The sequence below is a fragment of the Balearica regulorum genome, chromosome 5 (assembly GCF_011004875.1).
Source record: "Balearica regulorum gibbericeps isolate bBalReg1 chromosome 5, bBalReg1.pri, whole genome shotgun sequence".
In the NCBI taxonomy this organism is placed as follows: Eukaryota; Metazoa; Chordata; class Aves; order Gruiformes; family Gruidae; genus Balearica; species Balearica regulorum.
In genome coordinates, this window is record NC_046188.1 from 36143000 (window position 1) to 36165396 (window position 22397).

Sequence of the window (22397 nt, forward strand, 5' to 3'; positions counted from 1 at the left end):
TGTCTTCACTTTTCCAGCTTCTTTGAAATATTTGTTTCTTTGCTAGGCCCTATGAAATACTCTGCAAGCATCAGAAGACAAAGATGAGAGTCATCGCATCAGGAAAGAAAACCGCAAGCAATATACCACTGTGGGAACCAGATGACTTTTCTGGGCCCTTGAAACTAAAAGCCGCATCTGGCATCCCCACTTGCTGCCCGTTTGTTTCATACCGTTCCTTGGAAAGTGAGTCATGACTCACTTCCTCTGGTCCTGATGCTTCCACTGAGCAGGGAGATGTTTCTCACTGCCTAGTGACCGTGCTTGTACATGTGATGGCTGGTCATACTTGTCACAGAGGAATTTTCTGCCATGAATCCTGAGACAATGCTTGAAAATAGTATGTATTTCAGAGCTACAGTTGTTTGGCATTGTCCTAGTTTTGGAGCAATAGTTAATTAGGCCATTCTATCTTACTGGAAAATTTTCAATCTTGCCCTTTACTTGACTCTGTATTTCAGTAGAAAAATTAGAAACCATATCAAGAGGCTTCAATTTTCCTTTCCTCAACAAAATCAGGCTGCCAATGACTCAACAGTCTCGAAGAGAGGCATAGTGGTCTAATGTTGCGGGGGGGGGGGGGGTTCCTGCAGTGCTGAACTCTGTAAGGGCACAGTATTGCAGGAACACAATCTGCTTCATGTTTAAGTATGAACACCAGTTTTCAGTTCAACCAATACTTCTTCAGAATACTAAGCTCACTGAAACAATATTTTAACAGTTGTTTAAAATCAAATGCTGATTCAGACAGTGTTCCAGCTCAGTTTGTTATTGATCAAGCAAACACATTTCATAGAATCATAGAATAGTTTGAATTGGAAGGGACATTCACAGGTCATCTAGTCCAACCCACCTGCAACGAGCAGGGACGTGTTTTTTACATGTTGTAAAAAAATTATTCCTTATGTTTAGTCTAAAGCTACCCTCTTTTAGTTTAAAACCATTACCTCTTGTCCTATTGCAACAGGCCCTGCTAAAGAGTTTGTCCCCATCTTTCATATAAGCCCCCTTTAAGTACTTGAAGGCTGCTAGAAAGGTCTCCCTGGAGGCTTTTCTTCTTCAGGCTGAACAACCCCCAACTCTCTCAGCCTGTCCTCATAGGAGAGATGCTCCAGCCCTCTGATCAGCTTTGTGGCCCTCCTCTGGACTCTCTCCAACAGCTCCATGTCTGGGGCGGCCAGAGCTGGACGCAGTACTCCAGGTGGGGTCTCACAAGAGTGGAGTAGAGGGGCAGGATCACCTCCCTCGACCTGCTGGTCACACCTCTTTTGATGCAGCCCAGGACACGGTTGGCTTTGTGGGCTGCAAGTGCACACTGCCGGCTCATGTTGAGCTTCTCATCAATCAACACCCCCAAGTCCTTCTCCCCGGGGCTGCTTTCAATCCATTCCTCTACTGATACCGGGGGGTGTCCCAACCCAGATGCAGAACCTTGTACTTCAGACACATCCTTGATCCCTGACCACAGATCAAGCTGGCCAGCTGCTTAAGACAGAGCAGGAGAGAGCTGTCACACTCTGGTGTACATAAAACATGTACGGTAGATAGATGAGTTTTAAGCAGAATGCAGCAGATTTTATAAGACTGGCATTACCAAATAACATCTTGGTTACGAACTGTAGCACTTTTAATCTGAAACAGTGAAATTATTTCCTCTGTGGAAAACTACTAGGACCTGCAGAACCAGTATCGCTTTATAAATCTGCCAACTGTCCTGGTTTTGGCAGGGATGGAGTTAATTTTCCTACTAGCAGCAGGTATAGTGCTGTAGTTTGGATTTAGGATGAGAATAATGTTGAAAACACACTGATGTTTCATTGGTGCCAAGCAGTCAAGAACTTATCAGCTTCTCCTACTGCCCTGCCAACGAGAAGGGGACAGAGCCAGGACAGCTGACCTCAACTGGCCAAAGGGATATTCCATACCATATGACATCATGCTCCATATATAACTGGGAGGTGGGCCAGGAGGCAGCTCAGCTTGAAAACTAGCTGAGTATCAGCTGCGGTTGGTAAGCAATAGTGCCATGCATCAATTGTTTGGTATATTCTTTTATCATTATTATTATTATTACTATTATTATTGTCTTCCTTTTCTGTCCTATTAAACTGTCTTTACCTCAACCCACAAGTTTTACCTTTTTTTTTCTTTTTGAGTCTCTCCCCCATCCCACAGTGTCTGTCGGGGAGTGAGCAAACTGCTGTGTGGTTGTTTTAGCTGCCTTCTGGGTTAAACCACGACACCAACAAATGGTTTATTAAACCAAAGGAGTTCACTTACCTCCTGGGAAAACATGGATTTCATACAGCAGCATAACCTTTAGTCAGGTAGGTATTTTATAAATATTATTTCCATTTATAATTACGTGAAATCATATCTTAATATGGTTGATCACAATTTCAATAAAGAACTCTGATATTTGAAAGTATTGTGGTGTGTGAGAAACAGGATGCGTGTAGGCTCTTGTAAATCAGTCAATTTCTTTTTTTTTTTACAGAAGTGGTGCTGTTAACAAAAATTTGCTGACATCTTCCACTAAGCTGTCGTATGACTGGCAACTGTTAATACCACTAGGATTTTTCAGTGTGGCTCTCTTATGATAAATCAGGTAATACATCTCCTCACAAGTAAACAAAAAAGGAGGGAGGAGTGTAAAAAGCTTTCTTTGTGCCATGAAAGAGGAAGAACCTAACTGATACCCAGGTAGCAGGTGACAGTCACTGTGCTCCCAGATGACAATGCTGTATCCTACACAAGACGCAGCTTCTGAGGCAAATTTCAAAGACTTTGAAATAAGGTCTGATCATACTTAGAAAATAGTCAATAACACATTCTTTAGGCAGTAAAGGATGAATCCAGGCATAAATGCACAAAGGCATTTTTAGAACTCAGTCATCCTGACAGTTTCAAAATGCTCCACTCCATTATAGAAAAAGGTTTACATATTTGGCATTTAGTGTTGAAAATGATGATGTCTAAAATGACGGTATTATTATCAACATTTTCAATGTATTCTCTCACATACAGTATTTGGAGGTAGATTGAACAATTATAGTATTTACAGAATTACAGTTTTGCCCTGTATTTCAGCCTAAATTAAACACCAGAAGTTTTTTGTTTTCCAGAACATGTGCTTGTCTATTAGAAATTATTATTTTTAGTCTCTTTGAAGTTATACCGCCATTATTTCTTTTACACCAGATAGCATATTTCTAATTTCTACAGTGCAAATGAAAGAAAACTCAAATCTTCTGTTTCTCATTATATAGTCAATAAAATGTTCTGCCACTGCCTCAGATCTCTGTCTGGAAGTTAATGATCTCATTACACTTTCTAGAGGAATGCTGGAATAACCCCGATGTCCTCACTTTAATTACTTTTTTTAAAACTCCATTGAAATTAAGACGTCTCCGGGGCAGTTTTACTGCTGCTGATTTCAGGTTGAAAATTAGATATAGTTCCCTACAGTCAGAAGAAGTATATCGAGAATCAAGTTTCCTGTTGCTGCTGTTTGTATCGCTCTAAATATTATACACAGATTAAAGACACATGTTCTGAAAAGCCTAACAGGTATATATTTCATATAGTACCTTCCTAGAAACTCATACATGGGAAGCACCGTTTTACAGGAATGCTTTGTAAGTTTTAGCAGTCAGCACGTGTGCCATTCAATACGCTTCATTTTGCAAGTATAATGCCAGTTCCAAAGTCCTGTCCTATCACAAAGAACTAAGCGATAGTTCGATAGTGAGCTCTTAATATATGTATCCAGACCCTAAAGGCCTAACTGAATATCTGTTTTGGTGGGTGGATAATATCCATAGACTCCTTGTGGGCTTACATTGGGACCATAGTGAAAAGAAGTTTCTGGAATAATAATGTTTATCTCCTCAAAGTACTTTTTGCAAAGCAAAATCAACTTTGTCATTTTTAGGGACTCCTTATGTGAGAATAAAAGGAATAAAAGAACAACTAATTTTTTATTTATTTATTTATTTTAAAGAAGCTTTCTATCACTTTATTACAAAGTTAATTTGGTAATAAACTTAGTAAACTGGAAACCTAGAAATTGTATTAGAAAATAGGTTTATTTTAAGTTAAGGCTGCTTAAGGTAGGTATTTTAACTGTGGATCAAGGTCTTGATGCTCTACTGGCCCAGGGTATAGGTCTTCTCGGTACTATTCATATATTTTATTGTTAGTCCAGAAGTAAGGATGATGATATTTAACATGATAGTTAAATTAATGCTCTTATTTTCAAAACAAGAGCCATACCTCAAAAGTTAGTCTGTTTTTGTCAGCTGAATTTGGAATCTCATCTAACGAGTCTTGGGCAGTGAAGGAGAATAGTCTCCGCTCCTTGTATCTGAGACAAATCAAGTTGTTAAAATCTCCCTTCACAAGGTGTTAGACCAGTTCTATAGTTTGCTGGGCTTTTGAGGAGTGAGTTTGCATGTGACCTCAGGACTACAACCTTAATCAGAGTGCAAATACTTGGACAGAGAATTTGTCTATCAGCAAAGCTTACTGATTATTGACCCCATCACCACGTGTAATCACTTCATTCTGTTGTCCAAGTGAAACGGATCCCTTCTCAAATGGTGAGCTGCAGCTCTTGGAAGTTCTCCAAATGAAAAATTCTGAGAGTTGGGATGTGAAAGAGAGGAAATTTTATTGAGGTTGCCACCTCTCTCTTGCCAGTTAGGTGGCAACCCCACTGATTTAAGGCACTGGCCACAGCAGCTTAGAGGTACATACAGCGATATATAAACACTGAAAATAAAATTACATATCCTACACAAGTAAATCTTTGGTTTCGGGGGGTTTTTTAAATGCAGTTATTTTTCCACAGACTTATCTTTCATATACTTAACTTTTCATAGGAGGATTTCAATACAATTTAGAAAACGCTTTTCCTCACTTTTGCTTCCTCAACAGGCATTTTTCCGGTGAGCCAACTGAAAGACAAGAGCTCTCTAAGGACACATTAGCAGATCATTGGCAAGCAATGGAAGCCAAGAACCTAACCTCTGATTTAACAAGGAGAAGAACATTCAATGAGTAGATATACCTATCTACATGAACGTACTTTTATGAATTTACTTCCTTGTTTTTGAGAAATTTGTTAGTATATGCATAAGAAATAATCATTAAATTATATCAGAACTGCTGTACTCTATCCACAATTTAGTTTTTAACTCATGGGTATCATATAGTAAATTTCTTAATGACTAGGGGGTTTTATTATCTTCTAGAAATGACTGAACACAGCTTAGAAAAATAAGAAGTATCTGAGAAGAACTGTACAAAAGGACAACTAGCTCCTGTTCAGGGATATGAATTCTGGACAGTTCTATAAATTCATTTGTTCACTTTTTCTTTTTCAAAGAGAATAATTTTCACCCCACTCCCATGTATGGCAGAGAACAGAAATTTTTCCATTTCCATGAGAAAAGTTATTCTTGCAGGTCCCTATGTTTTCATCAAAAGGGTTAGCAAAATACCAAAATTTAACAAAAGTAAAGAAAAAGAATACCTCAGTTATCCTGAAAACGAGTCCAAACCTCCTACTCAGAAAGCACTTCTGCCAAATTACAGTACAAAATGGTCCCATGGTGAGAATCTTGAAAAGCAGAAGTGAAGTTTTAGTTTACACAGAAAAAAAAGAGTAAGAGAAAACTTTTGCATGGTAATCTGAAAAAAAAAAAATGTAACTTGCAGCAGAAGGTGCATAAATCATAGCAAGTTAATCTTGTTCTAAAGCTCACTTTACTATGATCTGGTTTAATAATGCTTTGTTTAAGAATGGATCTTAATTGATAACTCAGACCTGAAGGCATCAGAAATCTGATTCAAATACAGGGTGAGAATGTGTAAATTTTATGTCATAATGCAAAATAAATAAACAAATTAAAGAAAAGTGAATGTATCAAAATTATTAACTTGGCTCTAAGCTACTTATATTGTCACACAAGATTCTAGGTAGAACTTAACTATATCCTTAAAGCACTTTGCATTTAACTCAGTGAACGAAACACATGTGATTTTCTATCCTACTATCCAGAGGAAAAAGTCCTAGATCAAATTTGCAGAAAATTTTTCAAGGAAACTCTGAAAACATGAAGACTGATATACAATATAAACTCTCAGATTTCCACAGGCATTAACTTTTCTTTGTGTCCATCCCTCAAGAGCTAGCAACTTTGGTAATTCCTTATAATTACTATCTCATTCTGCCCACAAATAATACCCAGACTTTTCTAGTTGATTACTGCCATAATTAAATTAAACTCAGAGCAATTATTCCCATCTTGCACTTGATTTCAAATCTGTTCCTTCTGTTGTGGACCAGAAGTGAGGCCTGTGCACTCTTAGTGTTTCTGTTTTCTTGACAGTATGAATGGATTTTTGTAAAATATATTACCCTTCTCTACAAACCTTGTCACTCTCATATCCGTTTATGATGGATACAATATTCCTTCAAGGATTTTTTTTTTTTTTACAGTTTTGCTATATGTAGCCCCATGGTTATCAGTTTGCAGTTGTGGACTATTCCTGAGAGTCTGCAAAGAAGTAAAAAAAGTGAGTCTATTTTGGGAGGCTGAAATTCTCTATGCATGGTCTATGTTTCCACTGGAAATCATCTCAGCAGGTGCAAATCACAACAAAAGATGAACACTTAGGGTTAGCTAATGCGAGGCTGTCACCAGCTGCCACGTGCTCATTTGGCACAGTCATGACAACTGGCCCTTACCAATGAAACCTCCACATCACAGCACTTGCTAGTTATCCCCCAGACTGCTTAAGAATTTTGTGCACATGCACACACAAATACAAATGGAGAAAGGCTACAGCAAGTAATAAGGAAGGTCAAAGGCACAAACACAAGAGCTGGAAATGTGACTGAGTCTCTTTGGGCACTTTCATGGATGTCCTGATGTTGGATACAGGCCTGTGAATGGATCACAGAAGAGACAACCAGGCAGTACACAGATCCTTCAAGCAAAAAACAGTGTGATAACATCGTTACCCGAAAATGCAATTGAGCGTGTCTCAGAGTCTGGGTTTTGGATATATATTTGTATGGGTTTTGGATATATACTTGCTATGAACTTCACTTATTTTCAGTATTGCCAGCACTTCAAAGAATTTCAGTTTTATTTTGGAACGTAACAAGTTCCATTCTTTCATTTACTGAAGTTGGCTAAAGTGACCCATTAATACCTAAAGCATTATTATGTTATTTTAGTGAAAGGATTACTCCAAAGCCACTGAGGAACACAGCCTGCTGGTATGCACACTGTGTGCCCAAGCAAGGGAGCAGACAGACCTGTCCCTGAGGACAGGCTGGTTTGAATTCCACAATTTTTATATGTTGTAGTCTTTTGCCACTGACAAACTAAAGCCAGAATTTATACTCTCAGTCCTAGAGTGGTCAGTTAAAAAACAAAGAATTTAAAAAAAGACAAAAAAATAAAGACAATCATTATCATACTCTTTAGAACACTCTTAAAAGACACTATATTATTAAATTTTGCCATATTTTCATGCCAAGTCTCACTTTTTTCTGCTGCTTTGTGCAGAAGTGCAACACAGAAGACTGCTGAAGCTCTGTTGATGTCTCTCCTTGCTTTTGGCCAGATGAGGAAGCAGTGTTCTGGATTTGGTCTAAATTAACTTCTTCTGCTTGGTAAAATGCAGGTTTTGATGCTAATTCTTTAAATGTTAAATCAAAGAGCAAAACAGTTTGTACCTGAAAGCATCAACAAGACTCGCAAGATGTTGGTTGCTTGAACTCAACCTGAATTCATGTTCCCTACAGATGCTGGCTGCTTGAAACGGGTGACACAGGAGTCATTTTAAGAAGGTCTCAGAGTGTTTGTTCCCTGCTGCCTTCTCTTGCCCCAGCCAGAAGGCATAGCTGGAGGCTGCAGGGAGTGCTGAGCTTCACCTGTACTGCATGGGGAGCTCTCGGGAGCATGTGCGCTTGGTGGACCTTCCATTTCCCTGGGGAAAATCTTCAGGGTTACAACTGAGTCAGCCCCGATGATACTCTAGCAAGGCAGTACTGTACATGAACAACGATTTTGGCCACCCTGAGAGCTGCTGTCCATCACAGTGTAGATGCTTGCCTAATGATCACGAGTGAGGGATTCATTCTTATACCTCAACTAGAAGATGGCTGGAGCTATGGGACTCTGATGATCCTCATTTTTATTCATTCACACATTGCTCTTGTTGACTTTGAATTTTCCCGACATGTTAAAACATTCAGATTAACATTGACCAGACTTAGGTCCTCTGGACTTTACTTTCCCAAGGTCTAGGGACCTTGAAACAGTTATTGATAATATTTTATAGCCATGTTAGGCTCTATTCCCAACAAACTTGATAAAAGGGCCTTAATGCTAGGGGAAATCAGGTTAGCTAGCTCTGGTGTGTGACAGCCCAGATGTGCAAAACTTACAGCGGTGGATAAGATGGATGAGAATAGCATCTGAGAATGATATGCAGATGCTTCAAAAGTGTCTTGCTTTCCTTTGTCATGCAGCAGTGGTATGAGAGACACATATAGCAGACATGGTATACACTCCAAAGCAAAAAGGCTTTTGGCATGAATTCTCTGCAACTGTAATGAAGTTTCAGACATTTTAAGTATCACACTAAACCACAGAGCTGATATAGAATACTTGAGAAGGAGAACAAAAGAGTGGTGTTCTAATAACAAAACTAAGCACTTACTTAAAAATAAATACAAAACCACAAAACTTTACTTTCTGTGTGGTATTTGGTCTCTGAGAAGTTGCAAACAGGCTGGTTTTGTCTTTATTTTCTGGTTCTACAGACTGTGCTCTAAAAAAAGAATTGGTTTTAGAGTCCAAGAGCAAGTCATCTGCAAAGTTCATTTTAATGACGGAACGCAGATTGTTGTTCATTTGGGTTTTGTATATGTTCTGCTTATCTTCACGAAGGTAAACATCTCTGGAATGTCAGGATTAAAATATTTAGGATGTTATTTCTAGCCATCATTGCCTACTGATCTGAATGCTTTGTTTTAGTTAAACTTCCATTTGCTAATGAAATCAGAATTTTCTAAAATGAACATCATGTACATCAAATGTGCTGGCCTAGTAATTTGAGCATTCTCATATTTGAGGAAGTCCTGCGAAAAATATAAAGTTTTCTACTACTCAGACTCCTCTTTCAGTTTTCCTGTGCTCCAACTCTCAAAGTTTTTTGCAATGCTTTTATATCACAACCATCACTTTATCTTGTTGGACACTATTTCTATTGGAAAAGGGGCAGGTATAATTAATTCCTTCAGTTTTTAGAGTCTGTTAATCACACACCCCAAGCTCTGGGTACATAGCTATCATTATAAAGCATACCTTTCATAAGTGAAAAATAGCTACACAATAACAAATTGATTCTCCATCCCTTAAAATGTATTTCTCTCCTCTCTCTCTCACCCCCCAAAACTCGGAGACTGATGAGATTTGCAGAAGACTTCCCTCCTTTAACAAAATTGATATAATAGCTCCCTTTTGTCAATGGCAACAGTGCGCATTGCTGGATGAAGAGTGGTGTCTGACAGTCTGGTTTTTCCTCGCCAGCTCTTCTAGGTGTACTGCAACACTTTATCAAATGAGGTACTCCTGAAATCTCTTCACCTGACCATGGATTTCCAACTGCTATTGAAAAAGGCAGGCCGTCACACACAGTGTTACCAACTCTTTTCTTTCTCTTCTGAGAATGTTCACTGTTTATGCCAGCAATGATCAGGATCAATAGAGAAGAAAGGAAACACCCTGTCCTGTCCTGTCTTGTCCTATCCCCTCCCTCCTTGTTACTGGCTAAATACAGCTCTAATAGGCTTGATGCTAGATTTCCAACACATTTCTCTTTCATTTTCCACTTAGAATATTGATAGTTTTTCTGTTTTAACTATACTCACAGCCCATAGATGTCTCTCCAGGTATACAGGAATGTGCACACCCACGTAGTTCACTGGTATTCCTCCAGGAAAACACTGGTCTGAATACCTTACACTTCGAAATCTGCACAAGTATGCTCACAGAAGTATGCATATCTCTCCAATCAATGCAGTTACGCTCAGCTGAAGGTGCCCTAAAGGTCTTTTACAAATTATTTCTGACTGAGTGAAGCAACCACAAAGAACAAAATCAGTTCTGAGCTTTGATCTGGTAACTCAATCCCCACAGGTGTCAGAAGGACTGATATGCAATTGTTTTTGAACTAACTTGTATACAGGAATTGCCTATGCCTCACTGGGGATATCAGTAAACCTCAGGATACAAATACAAAAGTTTGCCTTTACCTGCAAGCAAACAAAAAACCCCATGATATACCAAAGGATATTACACACAGGTAGAGACACATAACCCACTATATTGAGTGGGATTGAGGTAGAATTCAAATAACACAATCACTTGAACCTTGAAAGAGGTTCAAATGCCAAGGAAACTTTCCCTTTAGATACTCCTCATTTCAGTAATTATCTGTCTTTGTTATCTGTCTTAGCTATTCATAGTGCCCTTATTAACATAGGATCTTATTAGTCCCATGGCACTGCTGTAGTGTAAGATTTTACTAATAACTCATTCCACAGAGTTGGCACAGGGCACAGAGGCATTCTGGTCAGGTTGTTCAAAGCCATTTAGATTCTCATCTGAAATCAGAGATGTGTAAATATATTTGAGGGTCTGAGAAAAGCACTGCCTGAGATCACTGTGGGGGTTACAGAGTGCTGGAATTAGGATTTCCCAAGCTGGTGCCTAGGAAATGGATCTTCTTTATTATCATCTCAATACTACTTGAAGGCAGCCCATTAGTTTCTGTGAAAGTCATTTTAGGTTGATTTTGATCAAACTCCAAATGAATAGATGACAATTGCACTTCTGATTATATGAACCGGTCACTGTGCATCAGCAGCTTTCCAGCACCCATCCAGCTGTGTTTCTTAGCCTCACGTAAATACCATGCAATTCCAGGTAGCTCACCTCCACAGCAAGGGAAGCACAAGCTACTTCAAATTGAACCTAGAGTAAGTCTTCACACAGAAGACCTTTTTCCTTAAGTAGCTGACTACCTATAAATTCACAGGGTAACTTACAGCTTTGCAACAAAACCATATGGTCAGACTGTGACTGCAGTTTCTACAGGCTTGGAGAGCCTGATGAGGAGAACAAACTTTCAGCTTTGGGTAATAGCCTGCATTTGTCAGGAACCTCTTAAGCACAGGCCAGCCCTCTTTTGTGATTTCAGATGAGTGAGGTGCTCTCGTGGGCACTGGCCTGCTCTGTGGAGATTCACCTCATCCTATCAAGTTAGGAGAAAAGGTTCAAGTCCACAGACGTACAAGGTGCTGAACACCCAGGGGCAAATAGTCCCTAGAGAGGAGTCAAGCAGCTAAATATTCTTTTGTGGATCTAAACCTGAGCTAGCAAATGGAGTCATTGTGGTCTACCCCCTAGCTTAAATAAACACCAACTGAAACTTTTCACATATGGCACCTAATTTTGTCAAAGTCTGCCTCAAAAGTATTCAGCCTTCACTTTATCAAAAAGGCTTTTGCCAGAAACAGCAGGTTAGAAATTGGAAGAAAATGAATCAGAATATCAGGACAGAAGTGGTGCTTTTTTCACAGTGAATTAATAATTGCTATTTTCAGAGCAGTTGGAACATTACCAAGGATAAAAGACCAACACAAAGACTGCTACAGAGAGTCCTTCTTTCATAACCCTAGTAGGACCAAGCATCTAGAGGAGAGGTTGGATGCATTCACTGGATATACTTAAGCAAGCTTAAATACAGAAACAGTGAAAGAACTTTTACAACAATTTATATGAGCTCAACAGTGATTGCATTTTAACAGCTGTTCCTGGTCCTCTGGGCCACTGCACTCTTATGGAGTCAGTTTTTCTGCTGAAAGAAATGATTAAATTATTCACACAGAGTCCCTGAAAAGGTGTCAGTATGAGCAGCTGGAAATTTAGGATCTAACGACTTGAGCACTGGGAAAAAAAGTCATCACTAGTTTATGTTCCCCTGTGGAGATCAAAAATAAAAAGTTATATTCTGTACATTTCTACAACCCAACACACATTTAACAAATTGGAATGAATATCTAGTCTCATTGTTTTCCATGTAAACTCAACCTGATGGTATGTGATGCTTGAACCATTTTTAGATCCATAGGCCACTAATGATTAATAGTGACCTATATTCAGCGTAGCATTATATTGCTCTCTAGAGTTTGGATATTGCTTACTAATGAAATACAGTTATTACTTTGGGGAGATGGAGTGACTATGCTACATTTTGAAGGATTGTGTGAAGTGGGAAAGAGACCCAAATGCTTGTTTTAGCTGAAGCTCTTGGAGACATTTAAGTGCTAATTGACTACATTGGAGTATGGCTTAGTTTGGGGGGGGCTAATACTTGTACTGTAGAAAATGGTACCTTGGGGACATTGCTAATCACTTGGGTCTCCCTCGCTTTCACACCTTACACAAAAAGCCTGTGACAGCACACAGGATGCCAAGAGCACGCTGAACTGATGGGTTTGCCCATAGAATTTTCCATGTAGGAAATGACTTCGTCACTACCCAGAGTCCTTGGACTTTCTTTAGCAAAGTCTTAGACAGTAATGATCCAGGAGTGTGTCAGGTTTTGAATGCTGATTACTTAAAAGCAGCTATGAAATACCCTGCCCATCACCTGACTTATGCCTGATATCCATACTGTTGTAATCATTACTCTGTGTGTATGATATTCCAGCCTGGATAAAATGGAAAAAGTGCAACTCTGGAGCAGATGGTGCCAGATTTTCAACAGGTAGCTCTTGCCACTCTCCCTAGAAACTGCTGGATGCTGAGCAGTTGGGAAATCTGGCCACTACCTTAGGTGTCTGAAAGGGAACTTCTGGTACTCTGTGGGAAATCTGGCCTTTATTATTGTTATTTCTGAAGCATTAGAAAATGGTCCATAAGATCCCACTATGCCAGGCTGCCACAAATGGGAGGTCTTCACTTCCAGATGGGTATAAGTGCTGCTTTAGTGCTGCATTCAGGTCTTTGTCAGTTGAGTGGCCTTTGTGTAAAGATGTCTGGTGACCCAGTCTCTCCTTTCAAAGGTTTGAGGGTCTTTGTAAAAGAAAATTTAGCTCCACAGTTTCACTATCAGAGACAGCAGATCATAAGATACAGAGAATCAAATTGCAAATTATTTTTTTTAAGTTTGGTGGTGTGGACTTGTTTGCACATACAGGGTATTTCCAGAGAATGAATACTCTATGAGTTATCCATTCAGACCTGAGGAATCATTTCATTTGTCTTATGACTGTTTCAAAGTGTTTTACTGTTATGTGTCATAACACCTTTTATCAGGAATACCTTATCATTAATCACAAGAAGTTGTAGATATAGTTTACTTTAAAATGTTGCTGGTGATTACATTAGAAATGCACATCTTAGTCATTCAATCATCAGTTGATTTATGAGTATAAGAAAATTTTTCTTCTGCTCGGATGCAGAATGAAAAGCTTAAGCTTTGGTTAGAATCATAGAATAGTTTAAGTTGGAAAAGACTTTTAAGATCAAGTCCAACCGTTAACCTAACACTGCCAAGTCCATCACTAACCATGTCTCTAAGCACCACATCTACACCTCTTTTAGGTACCTCCAGGGATGGTGACTCAACCACTTCCCTGGGCAGCCTGTTCCAGTGCTTCACAACCCTTTTGGTGAAGCATTTTTTCCTAATATCCAATCTAAATCTCCCCTGGCACAACTTGAGGCTGTTTCCTCTGGTTGCATTTCTTGTGACTTGGGAGAAGAGACCGACACCCATCTGGCTACAACCTCCTTTCAGGAAGTTGTAGAGAGCGATAAGGTCTCCCCTCAGCCTCCTTTTCTCCAGGCTGAACAACCCCAGTTCCCTCAGCTGGTCTTCATACGATTTGTTCTCCAGACCCTTTACCAGCTTCATGGTCCTTCTTTGGATGCGTTCCAGCACCTCAATGTCTTCCTTGTAGTGAGGGGCCCAAAACTGAACACAGTACTTGAGATGTAGCCTCACCAGAGCTGAGTACAGGGGCATGATCACTTCCCTACTCCTGATGGCCACACTATTCCTGATACAAGCCAGGATGCTGTTGGCCGCCTTGGCCACCTGGGCACACTGCTGGCTCATATTCAGCCATCTGTTGACCAATACCCCCCAGGTCCTTCTCTGCCAGGCAACTTTCCAGCCACTCTTCCCCAAGTGTGTAGCATTGCATGGGGTTGTTGTGACCCAAGTGCAGGACCCAGCACTTGGCCTTGCTGAACCCCATACAGCTGGCCTCAGCCCATCGATCCAGCCTGTCCAGATCCCTCTGCAGAGCCTTCCTATCCTTGAGCAAATCAACACTCCCGCACAACTTGGTGTCGTCTGCAAACTGACTGAGGGTGCACTTGATCCCCTTGTCCAGATCATTGATAAAGATATTATACAGAACTGGGCCCAATACTGAGCCCTGGGGAACACTGCTTGTGACTGGCCGCTAGCTGGAATTAACTCCATTCACCACAACTCTTTGGGTCCATCCATCCATCCAGTTGAATATATAAATTAAAGTTCAAATACAAAAGGCAATGAAAATTTAAGAACTTGAATTTAAACTCTAAAAATTTTCCTTCCAGAACCTATTTAATCAGTTTAAATACTTTCCTTACTTTGTAAGCTGCTCTGATTCATAGAAATTACAGATGAAAAAGTGTACTTGCTTCTCTCTTCCTTCAGTGCACAATGCTTCATTGCAAGGCTTTTTCATAGTTTTAAATTAATCATTGAAAAAGTTTCCAACAGTTTCAGAATTTGAGGAAAGAGACTATCCATAGACAGGAGTTATTTAAAGCCACAGAATAAAACCAAGTGATTCTAAAACTGTTGTGATAGGTAAACATATTTATAGGACTAGATCATATAGTGTCTGTGTTTTGTTGACAAAAATTGTATGTAGTCTCAACCATAACCAAAGCTCTAAATTCTGAAAGAAAGATTGTCTAAATACATGTGATGAAAACAGAAGATAGAATAAACTTAAATATGTACTCACTAAAGGTAGAATATGCCAGACTTAATACAGAACCTTTATTTGAAATTATTTTCTAGGCAAATAAAGTAGACCACATCTCTTTAGATTTCAGTATAGCATTGGATACAAGTACACTTTCTTAGTAGTTCAGATGGAAAATTGTGTATTTAATTTTCTAGACAAATGGAGTAGACTGTATATCTGTAGGTTGAGATTTAATACTTCAGTTTTCAGTAAAGTATTTGCTGCAATTACACATTTAACAATGAATTTTCTAAACTAGACGAAGAACTAAAAATGGTAGTATTCAAAAGGTGGGGAGAGAGGACAGTGCAAGGGAGGTTCCTAAAGGAGATCCTTAAGTACTATTTAAGTGCAGTGTTTCATCTGTGATGTTGGCAGACAAAGTCTGACACAAGGTTATGAGCCATCATAAATGCAGAGGTGGTTGGGTACAGGAAGAATGGTTGACATCTGGGACCAGAATAATAGAAATGGGATAAACTCAACAGCAAAAAATAAAAGTAATTTATTCTATAAGCTAAGAAATCACTAATTGCTAAAGACCTAAAGACATAGTGCACTATTCAACAGGAGAATGAGTAAGACTGTTAGTGTGATGCAAAGTGGAAAAGACAAATCAATCCTAGTGTTTACCTGGGAAAATATTTCCAGAGCAGAAAGAAACGTGCCTGAGCTGCAATTGTGCACACAGTTCTGTCATCCTCCTTTAAGAAAAAGACATTTTGACTACAAAAGGAAACAAGAGAACAAATGGGATGATCAGAGGATGGAGAGTGTATCCTATGAGTAGAGATGGTAAGAACAAGCACTGAGGATTAAGTTACACGGGATTTGGTTCCACTAAATCCAAATGCACATACACATGCTATGAAACACTTCTGAAAATATTTTCTGTTGTTCATGCAAGTACAAAAATCTATACAGAAAGGCAAAGAGCTGCAAACTCTTCTCTCATTACCACAAGGGCAATAAAATATGTGGAAACCCATAAAAACTCTTATGGCTTTGATCTTCATACGGGTTAGTAGCATGTATGAAAAGCTATGAGGAGATACATTTATTCTGATGTTTACAAATGGTGTTCTGTAGCCACACAAAGCTATGAAAAACATTCATTTATTAGTTCAATTTTGATCTAATTTTCTACTGAGCAAGATAACATCTTCCACAAAAAGGCTCTAAGGCATCACACCAAATTAATTGTTTTCAGTTCTTAAGAAAAGCCTTTCCACAGTACATTAGATTTAGCAGCACTAGAACTTGCACATCTATTGATAACTAATTAGTGAGGAACCATCATCACACTTGAATTGTGTTTTTTCTAAATTACTAGCTTTGGTCGGTGACTAGGTATTGTGCAGGCAAATGCCAGGTCAGTCTCTGAAGAGTGGAAGAAGGTACCATTGACTTCAGTGACCAATGGAGCAGACTCTTACTACGTTGTGGCAAATGGAGCGCTGTTAGTCGTACTAACTGATATCATGATTTATTGGCTTTTGAATAGGCAGGCTGTTAAGAAAGTCTTTGAAATACGAGGGTCAGGACCTTTAGAAACTGGAAAGAGCTGATTCAAGGGCTCCATAAGGAAAGGTGGGTTGGTGATTTTATTTATTCTTCTGATATCTTTTTACTCTATGTGTATTTATTCTGCTTTTTTTTTTTTTTTTTTTTGCTATGCTTTGGAAGACTACAAAAATGTGTGCTTAACCAACTTGTGTAAGTTAAATAAAGAAATCACAAAGTAAACACGCAAAAGTATTTCAGAGTCTGCACTCATATGAAACTAAAATGCATACTTTGGAGATTGCCACTTTAGTACTAATTTCATTGGAATATGTAGCCTGGTGAGATGCATCAGAAAGATAAGAGGTAGGAGAAGGCATGAAATACCCACAGTAATAGTTTCCTGCTGTTGCAAGATACACAAACAGCTGTTCTTATACAAGTATTGCACTGTTTATTTTTCTGTATCTTTAATTATTTTTTGTTGTTGTCATTGCAGATAGGATATATAATCTGAGGAGAAGACCAATATAAAATTTTCATCAAAAAGATGCTGAAATCTCCTGTTGTTCCCTGTGTCCATCCATGATTCTGGTCCTCCTTTCCTAATGCACACTACCAAGCAAAGACTTGATAGTTGCCTATTTCTGTCCAACCACAGAATTTTTTTTAAAATATTTGTTAGTAATTTATTGGGTTTTTTGCTTGGGTTGAATTACTGCAAATAATTTTACAATCCAGTTTCAATTTTCTTTTTTTAAACGGAAAGCAACCAGTAACATAGAGACATTGTGATTTTGAAGTACATGTATGAAAAGAAAAAATTTTACAATTCCATAAACTCCTGGAATATTGCATGTACTCTCTGATTATCAAATTACTAAAGAACTTTGATTCAGTTTTGAAATCAGTGGTAAAGAGCCATTGCATACACAGACTATGCTTGGGTTGTTAATATGTAGCATAGTAAGCTGCAAGAATATTATTTTTCCAAGAAGGCAGGAAGATGAGTTTCTTAAATAAAAATACATCATGTAAGTCAAGCATAAAATAGCAGTATAGAGAAGCTGTTTATTTTAGCTGGGAAAGGCAAAATTTTGGATGACCGTAACTAAACACAAATGAAACCCATAACATTAGTCAGACTTTGTCACCACTTTTGACATTTTTTTGTCTTTTTTTTAGAAAACATTTTTCTTTGAGAATTCATTCAAAAACACCAATTAATATCAGCATACTGTAAAACTATATCGTGTTCTTATCCAAAATAGCTCTATATTGTAATTAATCTTGCAACACTGCAAATCCCATTCCAAGATTTTATTACGCACGTCAAACTGAATATTACTATATTCATATATAATGTATAATATAATTTATATATCTATATATAATATTTAATATTTATCGGCAAATAATATAGATTAAATATTGTGTATAAAATTATTTTAGCATTTTTTAAAAAATCAACAAAGAACTTGAAGAAATCATAAAGTATTTTTTATTGAGAAATAGATTTCTAAATTAATGCATAAGGTTTGTAAACAATGTCTAGATGAAAGGACATCTCTTTTCCTGCTATTTTGAGGGATTCTCTGACCCTGAAAGCAATGTAGCTTCCTCAGGAAAAGGAGGACTTAGGGATTACACAGAAGGACAGGGTAATTCTGGCACGAATCGTAGACACACGTGGTTTCCTTGAATCACAGTGTACTCAGTAAAGATCTGTTGTCAGTCCTGGATCAGCCTCTATTCTGAAGACTTCTCCCTTTTCAGGAAACTTGAAGAGGTTCAGACAATTCTAGCTAACAGATAAAAGCAGACATCACAAATGGTCTCTGCTGTCTGGCCCTTCTCATCCCTTACAAGGTACCCTATTGTTTGCTGCAACAAAGATTTTTCTTTTGGAGATTTTTTGAGGGTAAGGTACATGTCTAAAACTGTGGTGAATGAATAAAAAAAAAAAAAATTGTCTAGAAACTTAAGAATTTCTATGTAGAAGCTAAATCTAGTATTAAAGTACTGCAGAGAAAACACCTTTGCATATCACTGTTATAAAGAAACGAACAAGTCTCACAAATTCTTTCTGAAAACAAAACAAATCAAGAAAAAGTCTTGAAAAAATATTTCTTTCTCTTTTTCTAGATAAAGACAGTGTAGTCAAGTAACAAAAATCAAACAGGCAAAGTCAGAAGGCCTACAAGCCATTCCATCTGGTTCTTCAGTGATCTAGCAGATGAGACATTTGTTCAAAACTTTCCAGGGAAACAAAGCTTCACTGTAACCATATTTCAAAATTTAAAATATGCTAGTGCTATGTTTTACATTAAGATATTTATCGGGAGCACAGTTTAAATGAAGAATACAGTCATAAAAGTCACACATGTCACTAAGGTTTTCACTTTCTATAATTGATATATCCTAAAATTATAAATAAAAATAACTACTCTTAGAAAGACTGGACTTTTAATTTTTATTTGCCATTAGGAGTGCTTGGGTTTTTTAATCTGTCCTTTATAAATACATAAATTAGCCAGTAACACTTTCCCTTCCATATTTGCACAAATAAAGACATACTTGCACCAACTCTTTCCAAATTCACTGCACTTTCTTAATGAGTGAACAAAGTAATTCTGATAATATTTAACATTTAATTATTCCTTTATATCTCCATCATGTTTTATAAATATTAAACATTTCATCTACATGAGGAAACATTCATTCATCAGCTAGCTTTCCATTAGAAAGTCACCTACATTTTTACAAGGTTTCTAGTCTCAAACTAGAAGAACCAAACTGCCTAACAACCTTTTTTTATTATCATATCAATTTATTTGGAAGTGTAGCCCACTGTAAGCGCTGAATGCTTCACTGATGCACGACCTCACACTTGAAAGACTTTAAAGTCTGCTTAGCAACTGAAAGGTTTTCTTGGCCCTCCATCTGTCATGCACACTGAATGAAAGGCAGTAAGCAGTGGTCCATAGTTTCCATTAAGAGCAGATTATTGTTAGCTTAAACAGAAATCAAGAGCTGTAAAAGCTGTAGAGGACTTACCAATTTCCATAGTAGTATTTGAGAAATATCAGTCACTGTAGCTGTAACTGGTACCGTATTGATACTTGAGATTACCTGAGCTTTTTCCAGCAATCCTCTATTGCCCAATGAATTAAATGTTCATTTCTGAGCTTTTGCCATTTATGATCACTTCACCAAGACTTGCCATAGGACATTAAATAACGGCATTCAGTGGGACTACCCATGTGCAGCATTACAACACAAAAGAGAAATGGACGTCACAAGTGGAGACTGATCTTACTGATTTTGACCACGTTACGCTGTATGACTATACCGAGAATGTTATCTGATATCCAGAAAAAAGGCCAAGTATAAATTATTCAGAATTAACAAGCTTATAATCTGCTAGCTATTGGGAAATTTTGCCAGCTGAACTCTTCTTTGAAAACCACTTTTGGCAATATGAAACATTTATTAATTCAAGGATGATTTGCATATTACAGATGTGGGGCTCTCTCTCCAGCCCATGAGTTCATACTACTTTTTCCATCTCAGGCAAGTCAGGAATGACCATATTGGGAAGTGGCAACCTAAGCCTGTAGACAGCCTGAATCTATCTTTACAGCTAATAGAAGTGTCATTCCAGAAGACTGTTTGTGCAGAGAGACAGCGTAATTCTACCTCAGATAATTGCCATTCTGCCATTTGTCTCATCACATTCCAGGACTGGTCACCAGGACACGAGCTGTTCTTGGCTGTGTGAGCCCATACTATCGTATACTGATGCACATCAGTTCAGATTTACACAAGGAAATCTTTGTGGTTAGAACCTGAAGTTCTGTGGATTAACCTACCACTATATTTAAATCACTGAAAATCAAAACCCTGCTCCTCATGTGAGGAGAGATATAACATACCTGTGGGAAGAGAATAACATACATCTTGATCTGGTTGCCTCTGTAATAACCGTAGTTCCTTGCAGGTTTACGAAGAAAAACAGTCTCCTAATAATCTTGCAGATTAAAAGCACAGGCCTATGCTAATGAGCAGGGAGAGCCAAATTCTACTTCCATTCTTAACTATGCCTCATTTAATGATTTCAGAATACAACTGAAGGTGTGATTCATCTCAACTAATTTAACCATCTAGAAGTTAGGCATCTATTTTACAATAGTCAGCTAGATTGCCTCCAAAGTAAATAGAGAAAATTAAAAGGATCTTCTAAGATAATATCTGAAATAAGTATGGTAAGTGCTGTCTAGATGTGCATCTCTCTTTCCACTAGTGAGTGGGATTAGATCGCTCAATGAATCAGGTACCCTTTATTCTATCTTTACCAGTCTACTCCAGGTCTAGGGCTTCTCAACAGTCAGCAGAGGAAGATAGGCATCTTCAGCACATGACTCATCACACTTTTTTTCTTCAAAACTGGTTTTGGAATAGGATAAATCACTTCTGAAGATGCCTTTGTGTCTCCATTGACTAAAAGAACCAACGTGGAAAAAACTCCCATCAAAAGTAACTCAAGCTACCTAGGATAAATGTCACCTGTGGACACATCTATTGGAATTGGTTAAAGTAAACAATTGTAAATTGGGTTTTAGCTAAATTTTAGTGTTCAGTTTGATCAGCATTAATTAGCAGTATTAGGAGAACATCAAGGAGGTATTATCAATTTAAAAGTCTAATGAATAAGGACTGTCCCATCTGTTTAAGTAAGACCAACATAAGCAACTCATTAAAATGCCTGCAAGCATGTGATTATTAGTCCAAACGGAACACCTGGGTAAAATATTCAGAATTTGCATTGTAACTACTTCATTAGTAGGTTTTATGTCTCCACTACTTCTATCAGAATAATCAAACTCCTTCCGCTGTTTTATTGTATTTTCTTACGGAACTACAATTCTATGACACAGCAGTAAATTAGACAATACCCATGCTTAATACCATGTGCAGCAGCACAACTATTTTACTTTACCTTATAACTCGGTGATTTACTAAGATACAGTCTGTGTATCCAAACAACTCTTCTCCTTCAAAGACACTCAGTCTTTAATTTTGGCATGAATACTGAAGTGTACATAGATGAGCAAGCTGAACAAACAAAACAGTGTGAAAGACCTGCAAAGTTCATTTTGCTAAGAATAGGGGTTAAGGGGGCACACACTGCCACTACACTACATACTTCTGCTTCAAGAGAAGGGACAACGTGTTCATAAACATAATAAAGTGGGGTCATTAAAACAAATGCAAATTTTATAGAGGAAAATTTCACATAGACACTTTTCCTCCTAACCACTTTGTTCGTCTGATCATTCTCATTTGGCTTTTCATTTGTATGTTTTAAAGAAGGTTTTATTGTTGCATAATGACAGCTATGTGAAGAATGGTCACACATACCTAGGCAATGAAAAACTGAAAGGAAAGATGCAGATCATTTACCAAATACCTAGACTGTGAGTCAATATATTTTTGGATGCCTTAAGTTTTACCAGTGTGTGATGGAAATTACGAAAATTGAGGACAGCGAGGCTACTGCTGGTAAATTACAGCTTAGAATTAAACCAAATGATTCAAACCTTAAATCAGTAAAACAGCAAAGAAAGACACAGTCATGTACAAAGCCTAAAGAAATAAAAAAAATAATAAAAAAAAAGAATGGTTTTGAAAAGGAGTTTGTTTGCAGCAGTGCAATTAAAAAAAACGCCAA

At 38.0% G+C, this 22397-nt stretch overlaps 1 long non-coding RNA gene across 1 annotated transcript in view; it reads right to left on the bottom strand.

Annotated features, from left to right (window-relative positions):
- The window catches only part of LOC142602043 (uncharacterized), a 135821-nt gene that overhangs the window by 53407 nt on the left and 60017 nt on the right, over positions 1 to 22397 (bottom strand). Inside the window, exons 12-13 of the long non-coding RNA XR_012835677.1 lie at positions 6478 to 6602; positions 5576 to 5662 (exon numbers count right to left, since the gene is read on the bottom strand). This is a non-coding gene — a long non-coding RNA (uncharacterized LOC142602043). The remainder of the gene's footprint in view (positions 1 to 5575; positions 5663 to 6477; positions 6603 to 22397) is intronic.